Genomic DNA, 7,634 nt, shown 5'->3' with positions numbered 1-7,634 from the left:
AGGCGCTGCTGAGATTCGAACTCAGGATCTCCTGTTTACTAGACAGGCGCTTTAACCAACTAAGCCACAGCACCTTTTTTGCATCTGGTCTCCTTTCCTTCCTCATGTAATCATTTAGAAGTGAAATCCACTTTTTTAAGGCTGGGCTTCTGTTGCAATATAACTTTTCAAAATGTTTTCCAATTGACTGAAACTCCATTGCACAAAACAAGCATGTCATTAATCGTCGATTTAGAGTGGACTGCATTGCCCAGTGTGTGCATTGAGGAGCACATGTTCGTCTTTACTGGGGAGCAAGTTTGCACTCATGAATGTGGCAAAACATTCAAATCCGTAAGTGGGTGAACATTAAAGTCCTAGATGCTGCAAATCTCTATATCTGGATACGGAATGACTGAAAAAAGTTATGTCTCCAGTGTCGAAATGTGTGTAATGCACTAGTAATTCATTTCCTTTATTGACCAGTGAGGTAGCCATGTATGGAGGTGCTGTAGAGTGAAAATCAAGTTTCAAATGGGCAGTGATCCCTGTGCCTGGATAGCTCAGTCGGTAGAGCATCAGACTTTTAATCTGAGGGTCCAGGGTTCAAGTCCCTGTTCAGGCGTACCTTTGCTTCTTTTACAAAAAATTAAGCAGGAAATATGAATTGCTCATTCTAATATGTGCTGTTTCTGATGGCATCGCAACCTTGGGCAATATGACTCTAAGGTAGTGGAGTCCAGAGTTCTTGGATGCTTTGCCAACATTTCAAGCCTGACTGTGCTTCTAAATAGCATGAAATAGCAATCTTTGTACAAAGTTTTAATATTGGGGAGACAGATTGGTCGAAAAAAAAGCAGACAGGCGCTGCTGAGATTCGAACTCAGGATCTCCTGTTTACTAGACAGGCGCTTTAACCAACTAAGCCACAGCCCCTTTTTTGCATCTGGTCTCCTTTCCTTCCTCATGTAATCAATCAGAAGTGAAATCCACTTTTTTAAGGCTGGGCTTCTGTTGCAATATAACTTTTCAAAATGTTTTCCAATTGACTGAAACTCCATTGCACAAAACGAGCATGTCATTAATCGTCGATTTAGAGTGGACTGCATTGCCCAGTGTGTGCATTGAGGAGCACATGTTCGTCTTTACTGGGGAGCAAGTTTGCACTCATGAATGTGGCAAAACATTCAAATCCGTAAGTGGGTGAACATTAAAGTCCTAGATGCTGCAAATCTCTATATCTGGATACGGAATGACTGAAAAAAGTTATGTCTCCAGTGTCAAAATGTGTGTAATGCACTAGTAATTCATTTCCTTTATTGACCAGTGAGGTAGCCATGTATGGAGGTGCTGTAGAGTGAAAATCAAGTTTCAAATGGGCAGTGATCCCTGTGCCTGGATAGCTCAGTCGGTAGAGCATCAGACTTTTAATCTGAGGGTCCAGGGTTCAAGTCCCTGTTCAGGCGTACCTTTGCTTCTTTTACAAAAAATTAAGCAGGAAATATGAATTGCTCATTCTAATATGTGCTGTTTCTGATGGCATCGCAACCTTGGGCAATATGACTCTAAGGTAGTGGAGTCCAGAGTTCTTGGATGCTTTGCCAACATTTCAAGCCTGACTGTGCTTCTAAATAGCATGAAATAGCAATCTTTGTACAAAGTTTTAATATTGGGGAGACAGATTGGTCGAAAAAAAAGCAGACAGGCGCTGCTGAGATTCGAACTCAGGATCTCCTGTTTACTAGACAGGCGCTTTAACCAACTAAGCCACAGCCCCTTTTTTGCATCTGGTCTCCTTTCCTTCCTCATGTAATCAATCAGAAGTGAAATCCACTTTTTTAAGGCTGGGCTTCTGTTGCAATATAAATTTTCAAAATGTTTTCAAATTGACTGAAACTCCATTGCACAAAACGAGCATGTCATTAATCGTCGATTTAGAGTGGACTGCATTGCCCAGTGTGTGCATTGAGGAGCACATGTTCGTCTTTACTGGGGAGCAAGTTTGCACTCATGAATGTGGCAAAACATTCAAATCCGTAAGTGGGTGAACATTAAAGTCCTAGATGCTGCAAATCTCTATATCTGGATACGGAATGACTGAAAAAAGTTATGTCTCCAGTGTCAAAATGTGTGTAATGCACTAGTAATTCATTTCCTTTATTGACCAGTGAGGTAGCCATGTATGGAGGTGCTGTAGAGTGAAAATCAAGTTTCAAATGGCAGTGATTCATGTGCATGGATAGCTCAGTCGGTAGAGCATCAGACTTTTAATCTGAGGGTCCAGGGTTCAAGTCCCTGTTCAGGCGTACCTTTGCTTCTTTTACAAAAAATTAAGCAGGAAATATGAATTGCTCATTCTAATATGTGCTATTTCTGATGGCATCGCAACCTTGGGCAATATGACTCTAAGGTAGTGGAGTCCAGAGTTCTTGGATGCTTTGCCAACATATCAAGCCTGACTGTGCTTCTAAATAGCATGAAATTGCAATCTTTGTACAAAGTTTTAATATTGGGGAGACAGATTGGTCGAAAAAAAGCAGACAGGCGCTGCTGAGATTCTAACTCAGGATCTCCTGTTTACTAGACAGGCGCTTTAACCAACTAAGCCACAGCACCTTTTTTGCATCTGGTCTCCTTTCCTTCCTCATGTAATCATTTAGAAGTGAAATCCACTTTTTTAAGGCTGGGCTTCTGTTGCAATATAACTTTTCAAAATGTTTTCCAATTGACTGAAACTCCATTGCACAAAACGAGCATGTCATTAATCGTCGATTTAGAGTGGACTGCATTGCCCAGTGTGTGCATTGAGGAGCACATGTTCGTATTTACTGGGGAGCAAGTTTGCACTCATGAATGTGGCAAAACATTCAAATCCGTAAGTGGGTGAACATTAAAGTCCTAGATGCTGCAAATCTCTATATCTGGATACGGAATGACTGAAAAAAGTTATGTCTCCAGTTTCGAAATGTGTGTAATGCACTAGTAATTCATTTCCTTTATTGACCAGTGAGGTAGCCATGTATGGAGGTGCTGTAGAGTGAAAATCAAGTTTCAAATGGGCAGTGATCCCTGTGCCTGGATAGCTCAGTCGGTAGAGCATCAGACTTTTAATCTGAGGGTCCAGGGTTCAAGTCCCTGTTCAGGCGTACCTTTGCTTCTTTTACAAAAAATTAAGCAGGAAATATGAATTGCTCATTCTAATATGTGCTATTTCTGATGGCATCGCAACCTTGGGCAATATGACTCTAAGGTAGTGGAGTCCAGAGTTCTTGGATGCTTTGCCAACATATCAAGCCTGACTGTGCTTCTAAATAGCATGAAATAGCAATCTTTGTACAAAGTTTTAATATTGGGGAGACAGATTGGTCGAGAAAAAAGCAGACAGGCGCTGCTGAGATTCTAACTCAGGATCTCCTGTTTACTAGACAGGCGCTTTAACCAACTAAGCCACAGCACCTTTTTTGCATCTGGTCTCCTTTCCTTCCTCATGTAATCATTTAGAAGTGAAATCCACTTTTTTAAGGCTGGGCTTCTGTTGCAATATAACTTTTCAAAATGTTTTCCAATTGACTGAAACTCCATTGCACAAAACGAGCATGTCATTAATCGTCGATTTAGAGTGGACTGCATTGCCCAGTGTGTGCATTGAGGAGCACATGTTCGTATTTACTGGGGAGCAAGTTTGCACTCATGAATATGGCAAAACATTCAAATCCGTAAGTGGGTGAACATTAAAGTCCTAGATGCTGCAAATCTCTATATCTGGATACGGAATGACTGAAAAAAGTTTTGTCTCCAGTGTCAAAATGTGTGTAATGCACTAGTAATTCATTTCCTTTATTGACCAGTGAGGTAGCCATGTATGGAGGTGCTGTAGAGTGAAAATCAAGTTTCAAATGGGCAGTGATCCCTGTGCCTGGATAGCTCAGTCGGTAGAGCATCAGACTTTTAATCTGAGGGTCCAGGGTTCAAGTCCCTGTTCAGGCGTACCTTTGCTTCTTTTACAAAAAATTAAGCAGGAAATATGAATTGCTCATTCTAATATGTGCTGTTTCTGATGGCATCGCAACCTTGGGCAATATGACTCTAAGGTAGTGGAGTCCAGAGTTCTTGGATGCTTTGCCAACATTTCAAGCCTGACTGTGCTTCTAAATAGCATGAAATAGCAATCTTTGTACAAAGTTTTAATATTGGGGAGACAGATTGGTCGAAAAAAAAGCAGACAGGCGCTGCTGAGATTCGAACTCAGGATCTCCTGTTTACTAGACAGGCGCTTTAACCAACTAAGCCACAGCCCCTTTTTTGCATCTGGTCTCCTTTCCTTCCTCATGTAATCAATCAGAAGTGAAATCCACTTTTTTAAGGCTGGGCTTCTGTTGCAATATAAATTTTCAAAATGTTTTCCAATTGACTGAAACTCCATTGCACAAAACGAGCATGTCATTAATCGTCGATTTAGAGTGGACTGCATTGCCCAGTGTGTGCATTGAGGAGCACATGTTCGTCTTTACTGGGGAGCAAGTTTGCACTCATGAATGTGGCAAAACATTCAAATCCGTAAGTGGGTGAACATTAAAGTCCTAGATGCTGCAAATCTCTATATCTGGATACGGAATGACTGAAAAAAGTTATGTCTCCAGTGTCAAAATGTGTGTAATGCACTAGTAATTCATTTCCTTTATTGACCAGTGAGGTAGCCATGTATGGAGGTGCTGTAGAGTGAAAATCAAGTTTCAAATGGCAGTGATTCATGTGCATGGATAGCTCAGTCGGTAGAGCATCAGACTTTTAATCTGAGGGTCCAGGGTTCAAGTCCCTGTTCAGGCGTACCTTTGCTTCTTTTACAAAAAATTAAGCAGGAAATATGAATTGCTCATTCTAATATGTGCTATTTCTGATGGCATCGCAACCTTGGGCAATATGACTCTAAGGTAGTGGAGTCCAGAGTTCTTGGATGCTTTGCCAACATATCAAGCCTGACTGTGCTTCTAAATAGCATGAAATAGCAATCTTTGTACAAAGTTTTAATATTGGGGAGACAGATTGGTCGAAAAAAAGCAGACAGGCGCTGCTGAGATTCTAACTCAGGATCTCCTGTTTACTAGACAGGCGCTTTAACCAACTAAGCCACAGCACCTTTTTTGCATCTGGTCTCCTTTCCTTCCTCATGTAATCATTTAGAAGTGAAATCCACTTTTTTAAGGCTGGGCTTCTGTTGCAATATAACTTTTCAAAATGTTTTCCAATTGACTGAAACTCCATTGCACAAAACGAGCATGTCATTAATCGTCGATTTAGAGTGGACTGCATTGCCCAGTGTGTGCATTGAGGAGCACATGTTCGTCTTTACTGGGGAGCAAGTTTGCACTCATGAATGTGGCAAAACATTCAAATCCGTAAGTGGGTGAACATTAAAGTCCTAGATGCTGCAAATCTCTATATCTGGATACGGAATGACTGAAAAAAGTTATGTCTCCAGTGTCAAAATGTGTGTAATGCACTAGTAATTCATTTCCTTCATTGACCAGTGAGGTAGCCATGTATGGAGGTGCTGTAGAGTGAAAATCAAGTTTCAAATGGGCAGTGATCCCTGTGACTGGATAGCTCAGTCGGTAGAGCATCAGACTTTTAATCTGAGGGTCCAGGGTTCAAGTCCCTGTTCAGGCGTACCTTTGCTTCTTTTACAAAAAATTAAGCAGGAAATATGAATTGCTCATTCTAATATGTGCTATTTCTGATGGCATCGCAACCTTGGGCAATATGACTCTAAGGTAGTGGAGTCCAGAGTTCTTGGATGCTTTGCCAACATATCAAGCCTGACTGTGCTTCTAAATAGCATGAAATAGCAATCTTTGTACAAAGTTTTAATATTGGGGAGACAGATTGGTCGAAAAAAAGCAGACATGCGCTGCTGAGATTCGAACTCAGGATCTCCTGTTTACTAGACAGGCGCTTTAACCAACTAAGCCACAGCACCTTTTTTGCATCTGGTCTCCTTTCCTTCCTCGTGTAATCATTTAGAAGTGAAATCCACTTTTTTAAGGCTGGGCTTCTGTTGCAATATAACTTTTCAAAATGTTTTCCAATTGACTGAAACTCCATTGCACAAAACGAGCATGTCATTAATCGTCGATTTAGAGTGGACCTCATTGCCCAGTGTGTGCATTGAGGAGCACATGTTCGTATTTACTGGGGAGCAAGTTTGCACTCATGAATGTGGCAAAACATTCAAATCCGTAAGTGGGTGAACATTAAAGTCCTAGATGCTGCAAATCTCTATATCTGGATACGGAATGACTGAAAAAAGTTATGTCTCCAGTGTCAAAATGTGTGTAATGCACTAGTAATTCATTTCCTTTATTGACCAGTGAGGTAGCCATGTATGGAGGTGCTGTAGAGTGAAAATCAAGTTTCAAATGGCAGTGGTCCATGTGCATGGATAGCTCAGTCGGTAGAGCATCAGACTTTTAATCTGAGGGTCCAGGGTTCAAGTCCCTGTTCAGGCGTACCTTTGCTTCTTTTACAAAAAATTAAGCAGGAAATATGAATTGCTCATTCTAATATGTGCTATTTCTGATGGCATCGCAACCTTGGGCAATATGACTCTAAGGTAGTGGAGTCCAGAGTTCTTGGATGCTTTGCCAACATATCAAGCCTGACTGTGCTTCTAAATAGCATGAAATAGCAATCTTTGTACAAAGTTTTAATATTGGGGAGACAGATTGGTCGAAAAAAAGCAGACATGCGCTGCTGAGATTCTAACTCAGGATCTCCTGTTTACTAGACAGGCGCTTTAACCAACTAAGCCACAGCACCTTTTTTGCATCTGGTCTCCTTTCCTTCCTCGTGTAATCATTTAGAAGTGAAATCCACTTTTTTAAGGCTGGGCTTCTGTTGCAATATAACTTTTCAAAATGTTTTCCAATTGACTGAAACTCCATTGCACAAAACGAGCATGTCATTAATCGTCGATTTAGAGTGGACTGCATTGCCCAGTGTGTGCATTGAGGAGCACATGTTCGTATTTACTGGGGAGCAAGTTTGCACTCATGAATGTGGCAAAACATTCAAATCCGTAAGTGGGTGAACATTAAAGTCCTAGATGCTGCAAATCTCTATATCTGGATACGGAATGACTGAAAAAAGTTATGTCTCCAGTGTCAAAATGTGTGTAATGCACTAGTAATTCATTTCCTTTATTGACCAGTGAGGTAGCCATGTATGGAGGTGCTGTAGAGTGAAAATCAAGTTTCAAATGGCAGTGATCCATGTGCATGGATAGCTCAGTCGGTAGAGCATCAGACTTTTAATCTGAGGGTCCAGGGTTCAAGTCCCTGTTCAGGCGTACCTTTGCTTCTTTTACAAAAAATTAAGCAGGAAATATGAATTGCTCATTCTAATATGTGCTATTTCTGATGGCATCGCAACCTTGGGCAATATGACTCTAAGGTAGTGGAGTCCAGAGTTCTTGGATGCTTTGCCAACATATGAAGCCTGACTGTGCTTCTAAATAGCATGAAATAGCAATCTTTGTACAAAGTTTTAATATTGGGGAGACAGATTGGTCGAAAAAAAGCAGACAGGCGCTGCTGAGATTCGAACTCAGGATCTCCTGTTTACTAGACAGGCGCTTTAACCAACTAAGCCACAGCACC

General features: G+C 41.1%; 2 non-coding genes across 2 annotated transcripts; both read right to left on the bottom strand.

The window, feature by feature from the left end:
* On the bottom strand, positions 1-74 carry TRNAT-AGU (transfer RNA threonine (anticodon AGU)). The gene has a single exon. It is a non-coding gene; the product is annotated as a tRNA-Thr (tRNA).
* Positions 75-7,560: 7,486 nt separating this feature from the next.
* Positions 7,561-7,634, bottom strand: TRNAT-AGU (transfer RNA threonine (anticodon AGU)). The gene has a single exon. It is a non-coding gene; the product is annotated as a tRNA-Thr (tRNA).

This window comes from Ambystoma mexicanum, unplaced genomic scaffold (assembly GCF_040938575.1).
Source record: "Ambystoma mexicanum isolate Mex_15411 unplaced genomic scaffold, UKY_AmexF1_1 Mex_scaf1, whole genome shotgun sequence".
Classification (NCBI taxonomy): domain Eukaryota; kingdom Metazoa; phylum Chordata; class Amphibia; order Caudata; family Ambystomatidae; genus Ambystoma; species Ambystoma mexicanum.
This window is presented reverse-complemented; position numbering and strand designations above follow the sequence as displayed.